General features: G+C 43.7%; 1 protein-coding gene across 1 annotated transcript in view; it reads left to right on the top strand.

Moving 5' to 3' along the window:
• The window catches only part of LOC145403713 (PX domain-containing protein kinase-like protein), a 1,006,790-nt gene that overhangs the window by 781,016 nt on the left and 207,797 nt on the right, over positions 1-17,977 (top strand). The gene's annotated exons all lie outside the window — the stretch shown is intronic.

Raw genomic sequence — 17,977 nt, 5'->3', positions numbered from 1 at the left:
AGAACATCTCAGCCTGGATGAGGGATCATTGGCTTGGAAGGGGAGGCTCAGCTTCCGCGTCTACAACCCAATGAAGCCTGCCAAGTATGCCATCAAGTTTTACATCCTGGCTGAGGCTTGTTCGGGCTACATCTCCAACTTTGAGGTGTATACGGGGCAGAGGAAGAGCTTGGAGCAGACGGTATGGAGCCTCGTAGAGCCGCTGAGGGATCAGGGATACAAAGTGTACATGGACAATTATTACAACTCTGTATCCCTGTGCAAACTCCTCTTCGGTGCAGGAACCTACGTGTGTGGGACCCCACGCCTGGTTAGAGGAGCACCTAAGCAGCTGCAGGACATCGCACGGAACAGGGATCTACCGGAGCCGGGCATCACAGCGATGCACAAGGATAATGTGATGGTGCTGCTGTGGAAGGACAAGCGCATCGTCAACATGATCTCCACCTTCCACAGCGCAGACACCATCCCAAAGCGGGTTCGAGGGAAGACCAGGGCACGTGACGGGACGACCAGATACGTCCAGAAGACCGTGGACAAGCCTGTCGTGGTGGTTGACTACAATCGCCATATGGGTGGGGTAGACCACTTTGACCAAATGGTCCAATATTACCCACTGCAACGCCGGACCGTCAAGTGGACCAAGAAGGTAACGTTCTACCTCATCCAGATGGCGGTGTTTAACGCCTTCGCCCTGTACAAGAAGACCATACGGAGGCAGGTCACTCTGCTGGAGTTCCTCGAAGAGATAATCGACAAGCTCCTATTCTTCGACGAAGCAGAGTGGCCTCCATCAGGGCACGTCATCCACCATGCCCCTGATCTTCCAGCCCAACGGCCAGGAGGACTCCCAGCACCTGATGCAGCACCACCACAGCTGCCAACACCACTGGCTCCTGCGCCACCAAGAGGGGACCAGGACCAGCCCGGAGCACCACCTGCAGGAGTCCCAGCACAGGAGCCACCACCACCATCACTTCAGGAACCAGCGCAGGTGGAGAGGGAGCCATCACCACTTCCTGGTCCGTCGGGAGAACCCGCTGTCACTGAGATGCCCGGGCCTGCAGCTGCACCTCCAGGACAACAGGACCAGGGACACCCAGGACTCCAGCCCAGCAGGCAACGTCGCACCACAGACTGCGGCTGGACAACACACTGGGGCACCGTCGGGAGAGGATCCCTGGCAGGAGGAGGCTGCGGTGCACCCTGTGTTCCCTGGGCAAGATGAGGAGGGACACAAGTCACATGTGTCCTGTTTGTGATGTGCCACTTTGTGTAGGGGATTGCTTTGAACGGTTCCATACTGAGCAAAGTATTCCCTAGTGGAGTGTACACACACACAGACACACACTCACACACACACACACACACACACACACACACACACACACACACACACTTACACACACACACACACACACACACACCAACACACACACACTTACACACACACACACACACACACACACACACACACACACACACACACACACACACACACACACACACACACACACACACACTAACACACACACTCACACACACACTCACACACACACTAACACACACACACTCACATACACACTCACACACACACACACACACACACACACACACACTAACATACTTACACACTCACACACACACTCACAGACACTCACACACACACTAACACATACACTCACACACTCACACATACACTCACACACACACACTCACACACTCACACTACATAACTCCTCATCTTCAAATCCCTGGTCAAAGTGGATCAACACCCCTGGAGGAAGTGAGTTCTGCAAATTTGGTTGATATATATGATAATCTATTACCATTACCTCTCCAATTTTCAGAGAAATAACCATTTTCTCCAACAGATTACACATATGAAAGAAAGTAAATCTCCACAGCAGTAACATTAGAAGTTATGTTTATGTGTAGTAGGTTATAAGAATAGGAAAACATCCATGGAAGATGTTATAGTATGTATAGATAGGGGGAAAAACAATTGGTAGCATAGTCTTCTGGCAAGTGTGCAAGGAAATTACAGTGTGTGTAAAAGTTGGTAGCGATCGGAAGAGTAACCTCACTTTGTTGGCCAATTACTCGAAAACTATTAGACTTTTCGAATTCCTGTTACAACCATCATCAATACCACAAAAATAAACGTATGATCAATACCGGAATGTAAGCTTTGGGTAGCGTTTTTTTGGGGAAAAGGCGAGGGAAATGTTTTTTTCACTCGCGGTTGTTATCAGTGACAAGCGCTCGGAGTAATCACCTAACTTTGTCGGCCAATTACTCGAAAACTGTGTGACATCGATTTTCTGTAACAACCATGATCTATACCACTAAATTCTATGCATGATCAATACCAAAATGTAAGCATTATGTTACGTGTTGTGCGAGAAAAGACGGTGGAAATGAGTGTCTCTTCCCGACTGTTACCATTGAGAAATGCTCGTAGTAATACTCTCAGTTTCTCTGCCAATTACTCGGAAACTATTGGACGTATCGATTTCACGTTTGAGCCATGATGAAGAGCAGGAAATTCTACATATGTGCAATACATAAATTTGTAATATTTCTCATAAGAATTCGTTGTTACGTAGACGGGAACATTGCGTACGCCTTGCGCGCATCACGAAAGTCAATCACGCACGGAGCGCCTAGTACTTTTTTTCGATTTACTCGAGAACTATGAGGCGTATGGGGTTTTCCCGTCACAGTGGGAAAGCTGGATAATTGGGCATATTACTATGTAATAAAAACGTTAGGTGCCTGGGAAAACTTTGCTCTCAGAGGTCAGTGAAAATTTTCCGAAAATGGCTCTCAGTTCTTGGCCATGTTCTCGAAAAGTATACATCGTATCTCAACTGGATTGGTTTCGTTAGAAAGCTGATGAAATTCTCTATAAAAACTTATTAGATCATTTTCCTGTAGGATAGAAAACATTCAAACGGCGATGTTGGGAAGTGAAAAATGTTTACTCGACCATGCTTCCAGGGCTCATAACTTTTTTTGCTGGTGTTTTCCTGTGTTTTGGTCATGTTTATCAGATAGAACAAACATCCATGCATACCTGGAGATAGGTTTCATGGGAATACATTGATTTTTGGATGGCGAAAATAAGGCAAGAATGTGTTTCATTCGCTCAAATTTGCTCAAATTTGCCGCGCGCGCGCTCCCCAGCCGGGCGGCTTCATAGTGAAAATTCCTGCACCAGAAAACTTACTGAAACTTACCGTGCGGGAAAGGGTTAACCCTCTCAGACATGGTCACTCGATTCGAGTGACGTGGCCTCCATTGTGAAATGGCACAGTCACGCGAATCGCGTGGTTTAAGCACCAAAATAATCATCAGAAAAAAACTTATAGGCCGATTTGCATGATTTTTTGATGCGTCATAGCGCTGCCAATGCTCTCTCGAGGTAAGTCATTGGCAATGCTGCTTTGCCTTATCTACCTCAGCCCGCTCCCTCCAACCTCAGTGTTTGTCGAGCAGTCAGGTGGTTGTGTTTGACAGCTCGTGGTTCCCTTTAAATCGTCCTTAATTCTCCCCCTCTCGCCCGAGGCAAAGGCCCTATTGACTCAGTGAGATAGTACATTGTATGTGAACATATAGTGACGTGATATTGTCGATGGAACATACATATATGTATTGAAAAGCAATTCTGGCCGTTAGCAATTGTTGGGCCTTGGAGCCAGATGCATGGTCAGTGTAGCGGGGTTTCGCCACTCCACCTCCCCCGTAGGCCATATGGCGTGAGTGGAAATACGTATATAAATGAAGCCAAGGCATAAATATACAGTAATCACTCCAATATCCGGAGTAATAGAGCCATCGGTAGGTTCGGTTATTGGTTTTGTCCGGATATTGGGCCCCAGCTTTTGGACTTGTACTTATGGACCCTAACTCAGAGAAACACCTATACAACTCCCTCTGGACATGCATAGCACCTATTTAACACCCAAATCACACCAATAGGGCACATAAATGACTGAAATAAATGCAAAAGAAACATAAAATGAGGGTTTAGAAGTATGTTCATACATTAATAAACATTCTGGTACTTATGGACCCTAACCTAGCCTAACTCTGAAAAACACATTCCTACTGCACATGCATGAGGTAAGTATAGTATGGAAAAAAGTACAGTATGAAACATTCTGGTAAGTATAGTATGGAATAAAGTACAGTATGAAACATTCTGGCTACTTACAGCAAGTCCCTGGCCACCTCGATGAATAACCGCCTCCTCTCGGACTCTGACAGTAAGAACGATTTCCTGAAGCACTTGCAGTACACTCTTCCTGAAGTCTTGCACTGAACTTAGTCAATAGCACACAGAAGTCCGTTCTTTTCACAGTGTTCACTTTAGTCTAAATAATGTTCCATTTTAATTTAGTGTTGCACATTAACTTTTCCCAAGTTTTTTTTATTTTCCAAAGCCAAAACAAAGAAGGTTAGTTACGTTAAATTTTGTTTCCACTGAGTCTTTTCTCTCATTTCGAAAACCTTAACACAACACACCGTTTTTTTCACTGCACAACACTCAAAATTCCCGTGTGGTCTAGTGGAGAAGTTCTTGCTGTTTATTCACTGTCAGAGTCCGAGAGTATCACTGGCAGGCGACCAAGGGGTGCATCGCTGGGTTGTGGTGATGGCGTACCGACTGCAGAAGACTCTGACAAAAGCCGCAAACTCACGTCGAGCGGTGACTCCACTGTAGCTGATGTGCTGGGCTGTGGCTCGGAGCATGAGGGCCTGTTTTGGGGAGGCAACAGAGTGGAGCCAGGGCTTGGCACAGCGGGGGTCACGGGCCTGAAAAAACTGTCAATCGTTGACTGACGCAAGGACCGACGATTCTGGCGATTGATGATGCGCTGCCTGAAAGCACGCACTTTCGCCACGAGTCCCAAGGGCCCCATCTCCCTGTCGCAGTCCGGGTGTTCCAGGTAGTCTAGGACGAACTCTAGATGTTCCCGGAGTGCGCTCAGCTTGGGGATGGTTGGAGTAGTGTCCTGCTGAGAGGAGTCCGCATCATCGTCGCCTTCCTCATCGGAATCTTCAAGTTCGGTACTGACACCAGCAACCGAAGATGCAATCTCGATATCAGACAACGTCTGATACCCAGGATCGCCCTCGTCGTCGTCCAACCACTCACGTACATTGTCCACATCAACAACGTCGCCGTGCGTACGTAGCCGTGCATGGAAGTCATCCACGTCAAAGCCCAGAAAATCGTACTCCACATCTGTTCCGAGAAGCAGACGAGACCAACCATTTTCAAGAGTTTTCACAGGGACTTCCTTCCATGCACCAGCCCAGTTGTACAGCGCAGACTTGATGTTGTAGCGGCGAAGGTTTTCCAAAGTCCACTTGCCTCGAGTGTCATGTCCTTCTCTGCGCTCGTCCTCGTCCTCGAGAACAACCATCACCTCGTCCAGGAACTTCCGACGGTACAGGCGCTTTGTTGCCACGATCACTCATTGGTCCATTGGTTGAATGAGAGCAGTCGTATTAGGTGGCAGAAACATGCACCTAATACGGCCATTCTCAGCAACCAAGTCCTTGTCGCAGGGGTGGGCAGGTGCATTGTTGAGCAGAAGGAGAGCCTTTACCTGGTCGCGAGGGATTCCCAGTGTCTTCGTCTGGTACTGGATGACCTCCTTGACGAAGTGACGGTGAAACCAGTCTGAAAATCACAGCTGTGAACCATGCTTTCAAAGAATGGTACCATACGACAGGAAGGACATCCATCACCCCATGAAGGCACCGAGGCTGCTTTGCACGGCCAACAACAACGGACTTAAGCCGGTGCATGCCGTTAGCACTGGCACAACACAAAGCAGATATCCGTTCCTTAGAAGGCTTGCGGCCAGGTACACGCTTCTCCGTCTCCTCGGCTAGAGTGTTCGTTGGCAGTGAGCGATAGAATAGGCCAGTTTCGTCTGCGTTATAGACTTGACCGAGAGTGAGGCCCTCCCTGTCGATCAAGCCTTTCACCTTGTGCCGAAACTCGTCAACTCCATCCTCGTTAGCGTCCAATGCTTCACCATGTGCTTTACGGTTAGTAAGGCCATGTCGCAACTTGAACGCAAAGAGCCAACCCTCGGATGCCTTGAAGTCTAGGGCGTCGTGAAGCCTTACAAACTTCTCAGCAGCAGCCTTCAGCTCCGTTCCACGTACCATCACACCAGCTGCACGTTGCTGTCGGTACCAAATCAGCGTGGATCGGTCGATTTCTGCAAACTTGGGGGTAAACATAACCTTCCTTTCCACGTTGCGTTTGCTTCTCGACGAGAAGTCAGCCGTGTACTGCATGAGTTTGTCTCGGGAACGTTTGATATCGAACAAAGTCGACCGGGCCAGGTTATACTCGCGGAGAATGCGGGAAGACCAACCCGCATCAACTTTCTCCAATATCTCCCTCTTCTTTTCCAGAGTCAACACCACTCTCTTCCTTTTCTCAGGTGGCGGGGCTATCATCACACACACTAAGAGGAGGCCCGAGAGCAGCAGGAGGCCTTGCAGCAAGTACGGCACCACCACAAAAGCGAGCACGTGGGCAGCCATTGCGAAGAGCGTAGGTCCAGTCGCGGTGAGAGACAGGCGGGAAGTGGGGAGGATGCAGCGGCGCTCTATCGGACGTCGGAGGAATGACGAACCAAAACAATGCTCTCCCGCGGTGCGCGTGGCAAGTTCAAATTATGGACGGCAAAAAATCGATTAAAAAAAAATTTTTTTTGGGTTTTTGGACCATTTTGGAAATGTTGGATCCCAGGACGATAAGGTCCGGTTAGTGGGGATGTTCGGTTATTGGGCGTCCGGATATTAGACTGATTACTGTATATTGTGTGAAAGATACTGGGGATGGCTTGGTGAAATTACGGAGCCAGCAACTGTTACGTACGGCATGAAACAGAGTGTTGTGATGGGGCAAACCTTAAGTCGGGAGGGGAGAATTACCGGTGTTTTAGGGCTGGAATTATTGTGATTCTGATAGTGTAAATGCGTATGGAATTGTATGAAATATACGTCAAACAAGCTGCGAGTTTCCGTGAATGAGTGTGGTGTGTGCTAAAAATAGCGTTGCCTCATACTCTCAGGGAGAAGCTGACTCACACACACACTACATAACTCCTTATCTTCAAATCCCTGGTCTAACTGGATCAACACCCCTGGAGGAAGTGAGTTCTGCAAATTTTGTTGGTATATATAATAATCTATTACCATTACCTCTTCAACTTTCAGACAAATAACCATTTTCTCCTACAGATTACACATATGAAAGAAAGTAAAGCTCCACAGCAGTAACTATAGAAGAGTTATGTTTATGTGTAGTAGGTTATAACAATAGGAAAACGTCCATGGAAGATGTAACAGTCTGTACAGATAGGGGGAAAAAAAGTTGGTAGCATAGTCTTCAGGCAGGTGTGCAAGGAAAAAAGTGTGTGTAAAAGTTGGTAGCAATCGGAAGAGTAACCTCACTTTGTCGGCCAATTACTCGAAAACTATTAGACTTATCGATTTCCTGTTACAACCATCATCAATACCACTAAATTCTACGTAAGATCAATACCAGAATGTAAGCCTTTGGTAGCGTTTTCGGGGGTTAAAGGCGAGAGAAATGTTTTTGTTCCTAGCGGTTGTGTGACAAGCGCCCGGAGTAATAACATCATTTTGTCGGCCAGTTACTCGAAAACTATTAGACCGATTTTCTGTTACAACCATCATCAATACCACTAAATTCTACGTACGATCAATACCAAAATGTAAGCCTTTGGTAGCGTTTTGGGGGATAAAAGGCGAGGGAAATGTTTTTTTCCCTCGCGTTTGTTATCAGTGACATTCGCTCGGAGTAATAACCTCACTTTGTCGGCCAGTTACTCGAAAACTATTAGACATCGATTTTCTGTTACAACCATCATCAATACCACAAAATTCTACTTATAATCAATACCAGAATGTAAGCCTTTGGTAGCGTTTTGGGGGGTAAAAGGCAAGGGAAATGTTTTTTTCCCTCGCGTTTGTTATCAATGACTCGCTCGGAGTAATAACCTCACTTTGTCGGCCAATTACTCGAAAACTATTAGACATCGATTTTCTGTTACGACCATCATCAATACCACTAAATTCTACGTATAATCAGTACCAGAATGTAAGCCTTTGGTAGCGTTTTGGGGGGTAAAAGGCGAGGGAAATGTTTTTTTTCCTCGCGTTTGTTATCAGTGACATTCGCTCTGAGTAATAATCTCACTTTGTCGGCCAGTTACTCGAAAACTATTAGACATCAATGTTCTGTTACAACCATCATCAATACCACTAAATTCTACGTATAATCAATACCAGAATGTAAGCCTTTGGTAGCGTTTTGGGGGGTAAAAGGCGAGAGTTTTTTTTTTTTTCCTCGCGTTTATTATCAGTGACAAGCGCTCGGAGTACTAACCTCAATTTGTTGGCCAATTACTCGAAAACTATTAGACTTATCAATTTTCTGTAACAACCATGATCTATACCACTAAATTCTACGTATGATCAATACCAAAATGTAAGCATTATGTTACGTTTTGTGCGAGAAAAGGCAGTGGAAATGAGTGTCTCTTCGCGGCTGTTACCATTGATTAACGCTCGTAGTAATACTCTCACTTTGTCGGCCAATTACTCGAAAACTATTGGACATATTGATTTCACGTTTGAACCATGATAAAGAGCAGTAAATTCTACGTATGTACAATACATAACTATGTAATATTCATGATAAGAATTCGTTGTTACGTAGGCAGGAACATTGCGTACGCCGTGCGCGCATCACGAAAGTCAATCACGGACGGAGTGCCTAGTACTTTCTTTCGATTTACTCGAGAACTATGAGGCGTATGGGGTTCTTCTTTGAGATGGGGAAAGCTGGTGAATTTGGGCATATTACTATGTAATAAAATCATAAGGTGTCTGGGAAAATTTAGCTATCAGAGGTCAGTGAATTTTTTCCGAAAATGGCTTTCAGTTTTTGGCCATTTTCTCGAAAAGTATACATCATATCTCAATCGGATTTGTTTCGTTAGAAAGCTGATGAAATTCTCTATAAAAACTTATTAGATCATTTTCCTGTATGATGGAAAACATTCAAACGGCGATGTTGGGAAGTGAAAACAGTTTACTCGACCATGCTTCCAGGGCTAATAACTTTTTTTGCTGGTGTTTTCCTGTGTTTTGGTTCTGTTTATCAGATAGAACAAACATCGTTACCTACCTTGAGAAAGGTCTCATGGGAATACATGGATTTTTGGGTGGCGAAAATAAGGCAAGAATGTGTTTCATTCGCTGAAATTTGCCGCACGCGCGCTCCCCGGCCAGGCGGCTTCGTCGTATAAAATCGTGAGCCAGAAAACTTACTGAAACTTATTGTGTGCGAGAGGGTTAATATAATTCTTTCAGATTTCTCTTCCATTCTATGTAATAATGTTCTTAAACTTTGAATTGTACTTGTTGTCAGGTCTTTATATTCGCCTCATTCTCAGGTGTTTGTTTTGGGTGGCATGTATAAATTTGCCACAATTAATTTCCCTTCAGATGTGTTAATTTCCAATGTAATCACTTCTACTTGTGAGGGTATATCTAGTTCTATTTCTTTGACTTGTCGAATTTTCTTTGCTAAGAATATGATTCCTCGTCCCTTTCTTACATTTCTGTCTCTTCTCCATTTATTGTATTCCTCTAAGTTTAGGGTATCTTTGGATATCTTTGGGGTTAACTTTGTTTCAGTCAGGCAGATTATGTGTGGCTCCTTTTCTTTGATGTAGTCTTTTATCTCCTATAATTTAGACACTATTCCATCTACATTTGAGTACATCAGCCTAACCATCTTGTTTACATACTTGCCTTAACTTGAGAGTCCTACCTTCCTCCTTTTTGTTCCCTGTTGGTTATGTACCACTTTCGTACCAATTATTTTGTAAAGAAAAGTACTGTTCTCTTCCTCTGATCTTTCCTCATTTTTGTTTTTGCCTCCTTCATTTTCTCTTTTAATATTCCCAATTCCTCTTGTGTTAGGCATCTTTTTATCCATATTTTTTTAAATTCCTCTTTTTCCATGAGTTTATTTGCATTTTTTATTATTGCCTCCACAGTGTTCACACTCTGGAAGGTTACTTTCAGGGGCCTTGACTTATTTCTGTCATATTTCCCTAGTCTTTTGTGTTCCTCTGTGTCTTTACCACAGATTTCCTCTGATACTACCGTCTATATGCTCATTATATTTGCAATGTCCTTTTAGTCTCTCAAAATCTTTTTTTTTATTTCTTCCTCCTCTATACCAGTGATTACTATAAATTTATTGATGTCTGCTAAATCTTTGACCAGTTTTGAGTTGTTTTGGATTATTTTTTTTTCACTTCCTTTCTAATGCTTTTTCATACACTCTTGTTTCTAAGTCTTTCCTTACTTTCACCATTTCACCATACATAGATTCCACATCATATTTACAACTTTGGATCACTTCATTCACCTGGGCTATCTTCTCTTCAGTATCACTGTTTTGGCTTATGAGTCTGCATCCTTGCCTTTTTTTTTTTTTTTTTTTTTTTTTTGCGAGGAAGAAGGAACCAGAGGCTAGGAGACCGCATCAGAATTCCTTCTAAGAAGAAAACAAAAACAATACATAACAGAGCCAAAGTCAAGATCTGTTCATTTTGAGATGCTTGGACACACTGCATTTGAAAGACTGGAGGCCATAGGAAGTAGGAAATACAGACAGAGGGAGACAGTTCCAGAGTTCACCTGTTGTATAAATGAAGGACTGGGAGTAACTGTTAACTCTTGCATTAGAGAGTAGGACAGAAAAGAGATGAGAGTTTGTTAGATAGGTGCTACGCACCCGTTGTAGAGGTGGAGGGATGCAAGGAGACAGTTCAGAGGAGCAGTGACCATGGAAGTAATGATAGAAAAGAGATAAAGAGGCAACAGTGCGACAAAGAGACAGAGGTTGAATGGAACCAGCAAGAGGAGAGTTATTGAGACGAAAAGCCTTTGACTCCACCCTGTTGAGAAGAGCTGAATGTGGGGAGCCTTCCCACACATGAGAATTGTACTTCACACAGGGGCGAATAAATTACGTGTATAAAGTCAACAACTGTGCAGAGGTAAAGATGGTATGGAGTCGGCTTAGCACACCTAATCTCTTGGAAGCAGATTTTACAAGAGATGTAATATGATCTTTCCAAGATAAATCCTGAGTGAATGAAACCACAAGCATGTTCAGGGATGATGCAGGATTGAGCTGGATACTACTAAACATTAGAGGGTACTGTTGTGGAATACTTTGTCAGGTTGACAGGTGTAAAACCTGTCTTTGATGCATTAAAAACAACAAGATTATTTTCATCCCAGTCAGAGATACAAGCCAAGTCAGACATTAGGGTGCCATAGCCTCATCCCTTGTTTGTTGAAGTAACTGCTGAGATGGACGTTGCAGGAACCGAATGGAAAGGTGAAGGGTGGAATCATCAGCGTACGAGTGGGTAGGGTTAGATGTACAGCTTAGGTCATTGATGAATAAAAGGAAGAGAGTTGGTGATAGGACAGAGCCCTGACGAACACCACTGTTGATAGATCTAGGAGAAGAACGATGGCTGTGTACAACAGCAGCTATAGAAAGCTGCAGATGAAGGCACAGAGAGAAGGATAGAAACCGTAAGAGGGCAGTTTGGAAATTAAAGATTTATGCCAGACTCAATCGAAAGCCTTAGAGGTGTCAAGTGCAATGGCAAAGCTTTCACCAAGGTCCTGAAAGGAGGATGACCAGGAGTCTGAAAGGTAGGTTAGATGACTGCCAGTGGAGCGTCCCTGATGGAACCCATACTGACAATCAGAAAGAAGGTTGTGATAGGAAAGATTATTTAAAATTCTTTTGTTAAGAATAGACTCGAAAATTTCTGAAACACAAGAAGTTAAAGCAGTTGGACGATAGTTAGAGGGTTGGGAATGGTCACCCTTCTTTGGGACTGGCTGAATGACAGCAAACTTCCAGCAAGAAGGAAAGGTACAAGTTGAAAGACAAAGGTGAAAGAGTTTACATAGGCAGGGTGTAAGCACAGAAGCATAGTTCTTGAGGACAGTGTTAGGCACTCCATCAGGTCCATATGCCTTGTTAGTATTGAGGCCATTGATGGCAGAAAATACTTCAGCTGAAGAAATTTTAATGTCAGCCATGAGGAAGTCAGAGGGGGGAAATGATGGAGGAACACCACCGGAATCATCTAAGGTGGAATTGGAGGAGAAAGTCAGAGCGAAGAGATCTGCTTTATTAGTAGAAGAAATAGCTACAGAGCCATCAGAGTAGAAAAGAGGAGGGAAAGATGATGCGGTAAAGTTGTTAGAAAGTTTTTTTTGGCAAAGTGCCAGAAGGAGCGGGACGAATTCAAGTTGGAGAGTTGAGAGCATTTAGTACGATAAAAATGGTAGATTGCTAGTGGAGAGGGGAGAAGAGGTGAGCAGATGGAGAGAACACTTTATGGAATTGTTGAACGTAGAGGATGGAAGTAATGCGAGTATAAGTGGCTGGGGAATGGCTGGGAGAATGAGGGAGGTGAGAAGGCAGGAAGAAATCAGTAGGATAGAAGTTGTGGAAGCAATGAAGAAAGTTAAATCGTGGAAAGCCCCAGGAATTGATGGAGTGTGTGGTGAAATGCTGAAGCATGAGGGAGAGATAGTAGTGGAATGGATGTGGAAGATGTGCAGATTGGCCTGGGAGGAAGGTAGAGTCCCGGAGGATTGGAAGTCAGGTATAATTATTCCCTTGTACAAACGAAAAGGAGAAAAAGAAGTGTGTGGTAATCATAGGGACATTTGTCTTATTAGTATAATAGGAAAAGTGTATGGTAGGATACTTATTGACAGAGTTAGAGAAAGAACAGAGAAATTAGTTGGAGAAGAACAGGGAGGCTTTAGGAAGGGAAGAGGTTGTGTAGATCAGATATTCATTCTTAGATCTTTAGTGGAAAAGTTTCTAGAGAAGGGAAAGAAGTTGTATGCGGCTTTCATGGATTTGGAGAAAGCACATGACAGGGTGGATAGACAAGGATTGTGGAAAGTGTTAAGAATATATGGAGTAGATGGGAAGTTGTTGAATGCTGTGAAGAGTATGTACGATGGTGCAAAGGCTGCAGTGCGTGTGGATGGTGAACTAAGTGAATTTTTCTCTTTGAAAGTTGGTTTGAAACAGGGATGTGTCATGTCCCCATGGTTGTTCAATCTGTACATGGATGGGGTAATAAAAGAGGTACAAGGTAGGGTAGTGGATGTTGGAGTGGCCCTGGTGAGAGAGGATAGTGTTTGGAAACTCCCTGTACTGTTGTTTGCAGATGATACTGTGTTGTTGAGTGAAGACGAAGGGGAGCTGCAAGGCTTGGTGGATGAGTTAGAGAGAGTGTGTAAGAAACGGAATCTAAAGGTGAATGTAGGGAAGAGTAAAGTGATGGTCTTTGAGAGAGGTGAAGTCAGTGAATGTACAGCGAGGTTGGATGGTGAGAAATTGGAAAATGTGAGTATGTTTAAGTACTTGGGTAGTGTGATGAGTAAGGATGGAGGTTTGAAGGGTGAAGTGCTTGAAAGGGTACAGCAGGGAAGAAAGGTTGCTGGTTCTTTGAAAGCAGTGATAAGAAACAGGGAAGTGAGCATGGAAGTGAAAAAGTTACTACATGACAGTATTGTGATACCAACTCTGACGTACGGAAGTGAAGCTTGGACGTTGTTGGAAGGACACAAGTCAAGAGTGAGAGCAGTGTAAATGAGTTTTTTAAGAGGAGCATGTGGAATCACATGGAGAGACAGGCTGACGAATGAGGATATAAAGGAGCGTTGTGGTGTTCATGTGGATGTGATAGGAAGCGTTATGAGGAACACACTGAGGTGGTTTGGCCACGTGGAGAGGATGGAGGGTGAAAGACTGACGAAGAGAGTGTATGTGAGTGAGGTGGAGGGGGGAAGAGGGAGGGGGAGGCCGAGGATGAAATGGAGGGATGGGGTGAAGAGGTATATGAGAGAGGGGGATGTGAGTTGGGAGCAGGGCAGTGAATGGCGAGGGACAGGGCGACTTGGAGGCGATTTGTTTGTGGCCACCCCAAACGGGATTGAGGCGTCTGGCAATAGATAGATAGATAGATAGAAATTATTTTTAGCAGAACGAAGAACAGACTTAGCATGATTCCGTGTAGAAACATAAAAAAAGATGTGATTCAGGGGTGGGTTGGCTCTGGTACCCTTTATAGGCCCTCTCCTTTTTGTGGACAGCATTAGAACAAGCATGATTAAACCAAGGAATTCTTGCATTGGTCAAAGGATATGAGAAAGAAATGTATGCTTCCATCCCTGAGAAAATAACCTCCGTAATGTGCAAGGCACACTCAGATGGCTCCCGGCCAAGGAAGCAATAATCATTCCTGGGAAAATCAAAGAAGTACTGCCTGACGGCCTCCCAATCTGCAGCTCCAAAGTGCCACAGTCGACATTTCTTTGGAGGGTCCACACCCCGTACTGGAGCGATCGGACATGTTAAGGTAATAAGACTGTGATCGGAGGAGCCCAATGGAGTGAAAATATTAACAGTGTAAGCAGAAGGATTAGTTGTAAGGAAGAGGTCAAGTATGTTCGAGATTTTTCCAAGGCAGTCAGGGATACGGGTAGGGTGCTATACAAGCTGCACTAGGTCATTAAGGATAGAAAAGATATAGGCTTGTTCACCAGATGAATCAGTGAGAGAAGAGGAGAGCCAAAGGTGGTGGTGAACATTGAAATCTCCTAGAATGGAGATTTCAGAGAAAGGAGAAATGGATAGAATGTGTTCCATTGTAGAAGTAAGTTAGTCAAAGAATTTTTTATCTATCTATATACCTAGGCTGCTTCCCCCAAGGAAAGGGAGGTAGCCGAGACAGGACGACTCACTCTCCATTTACTCATCCATTCAAACACATTCATTCGCATCTTAGCCCCAAAGGGGAGAACGGACGGATCCTCACCGCATCACACCGCACAAGGGTCAACTGCGCAATGCAATCAGTGACATCCACAGCAGGGCCCGACAGCAGAACTGGTTTACCCATGCCACATCATAACATACCCATCCCCTTACCCGCACCTGACATGACTAGCTGATCAGACCAAATGCGGGAGAATATCCCCTCAGGGCTGCGTCATCACTTATTCATTCACAATTTCTCTCCATTTATTTCTGTCACGCACAGCCACTCTTCCTTGCTCAACAGACATCCCTCTCGCATCCAGCGCTCTCTTCACACTGTCCATCCATCCTATTCGTGGTCTTCCTCTCAGTCTTACACCTCTCACATCAGATCTAGTTATCTTTTTCACCAATCGCTCATTATCCATTCTCTCCATATGCCCAATCCATTGCAACACCCTCTGCTCAACTCTACCAGCCATCTCCTGAACAACTCCAGTTCTCCTTCGCACTTCATCATTTCGCACTCGATCCATACGCGTCACTCCACACATACTCCTCAGACATCTTATCTCCATTACATTTTTATAGTCAGTAGAATTAGGAGATAAGTAAACAGTGCAGATATATTTAGTCAGAGAATGACAGGAGAGCCAAAACCAGAGTAGAGAATTCAGAGGAATCAAGTCCAGGAACATGAGAGCAAGATAAGTCATTGTGTACCTACACACAACAGCCACCTTTGGTCTTGAAATGAGTATAGAGAAGGTAGGAGGATACAGAAAAGGATTTGCTGTCAGTTGCCTCAGACAGCTGAGTCTCAGTTAAGAAGAGAAGGTGAGGTTTAGAGGAGGAGAGGTGGTGTTCAACAGAGAGAAAGTTAGAGGAAAGGTCGCGAATGTTGCAGAAATGAAGAAGCAAGTCAGACTCACTGTATCATTTCTGAACTCCTCCATAGTTCTCTCATGGTTGACAACTGTACTTGCCATTTCAGCAATCTTCCTTTTAAGTGAATCCACCTCAACTGCCAGCTCATCTCTTGTTGTGTCTTTGTTGTTTAAATCCTTTACCTATTTTTCATTTTCTTCCTTCTGCATATGCAATTGCATCTTAATTTCATCCATTTTCTCTTAAATACCCTTTCCAATCTGTCTGCCATTTCTCCTAATTTGTTAAATGTTTCCATTTCAACCAATTCCTGGTAGAAGTCATCATGTTTTCTACCCCTTTCCCTCTTCCCAACTCCTTCCATATTTGCTTCACTTAATTTGGTTGTCCTCTTGTGTTAATACTGAGGAAAAAGAGAAAAAGTTTTTACATTACTTACAGTTATGCATCTTACTCGCCTGTGATACTGTAGTCGAAACAACTGGGACTTGATCAGCACATTCCTGCACTATTTGCTGCTCTGTAATTTGGGCAACACTTTTGCTTAAACTTGTTCTTTTATTTTAGAACACCATTTAGTTAACCCTGTACAGAGCTTGACTGATATAAAGGTTCTGTTTAGATACAGCCAGTTGTAGCCAAGAGTGGACAGCTCGAAGCAAGGTGATATGACGTGTTGTCTCTCTGACGTCTCAACTCAGTGTGTTCTTACCTAATTGTATCTTTACAGGAATGAGTCAAGCTCATACTGTCCCGTGTCTTAAACCATATTTATCGTACATATCCTTAAATTTGTGAATTGTTTTGGCACACACTATTTCATTCGGTAGTGCATTCCATTGATCAATTGCTCTGTTTGGGAAACTGAATTTCCTTACGTCTTTATCACCTCTCTTTTTATGCAGTTTTTTGCAGTGTCCTCTTGCTGATGCTTCCCCATAGGTTAAGTAATCATTTATGTCTATTTTCTCCTTTCCTGATATGCACTTATATAGCATTATCATGTCACCTCTTTTCCTTCTTTCCTGTAGTGTTGGTAGATTCAGTTTATTTAGTCTTTCTTTGTAGCTTAGGTCCCTTAAGCTTGGTATCCATCTTGTAGCAGCCCTTTGAACTTTTTCAATCTTGTCTATGTGCTTTTTGAGATGAGGACTCCAGACTATTGATGCATATTCCAGGGTTGGTCTAATGAATGATGTTATTATCCTTCTTAGCATGTCTTCATTTATGTATGTGAATGCTATTCTCATATTTGCAAGCAGTGTACACATGTTCCGTACCTTCTCGCTGATGTGGTCATCCGGAGATAGTTTGTTATTGATAATCACAGCTAGGTCTTTCTCTCTTTCTGATGTGTACAGGGTTTTATTTCCTAACTTACAATCCCAATCAGGTCTTTTTCCACTTTTACCAAACTTGATTAGATGACACTTGTCCACATTGAATTCCATTTGCCATGTACTACTCCATTCATGAAGTTTATTTAATTCTTCTTGTAGCTCCCTACAAGAGTCTGTGCTAGTAATTTTCCTTTGTATTTTTGCATCATCTGCAAACATATTCAGATAGCTCTCATTTCCAGTGTTACTGTTTATATCATTTATGTACACTAAAAACATGATTGGTGCCAGCACCGAACCCTGTGGTACTCCACTAGTCACTTCTTTCCATGATGAGTAGTTTCCTCTTAGTACTGTCCTCATTTCTCTTTTTATGAGAAAGTCTTGCATCCAACAAAACAGTTTGCCTCAAATTCCTCCTTGATGGTACAGCTTCCATAAAAGTCTTTGGTGTGGTACTGTGTCAAAAGCTTTTTTGAAATCTAAATAGATACTGTCCACCCATCCTTCCCTTTCCTGTATTGTGTTTGTTACTCTGTCATAGTAGCTCAACAGATTAGTAACACATGATTTTCCTTTTCTGAAACCAAACTGTCTTTCTGTTATCATACTGTGTTCTTCTAGATGATTTACCCAAGCTTTTCTTATAAGTTTTTCTAATACCTTGCTTACAACACTGGTCAGTGATACTGGTCGGTAGTTGAGAGGATTTTGTCTATTTCCTTTCTTGAATAAGGGGACTATATTTGCTTTTTTCCAAATATCAGGTAGTTTCCCTTGACTCAAGGATTTC

This window comes from Coenobita brevimanus, chromosome 61 (assembly GCF_032717465.1).
Source record: "Coenobita brevimanus isolate Jiangsu-jjx chromosome 61, ASM3271746v2, whole genome shotgun sequence".
NCBI lineage: Eukaryota > Metazoa > Arthropoda > Malacostraca > Decapoda > Coenobitidae > Coenobita > Coenobita brevimanus.
Note: the sequence above shows the minus strand (reverse complement) of the source record. Positions and strands in the feature narration are given on the sequence as shown.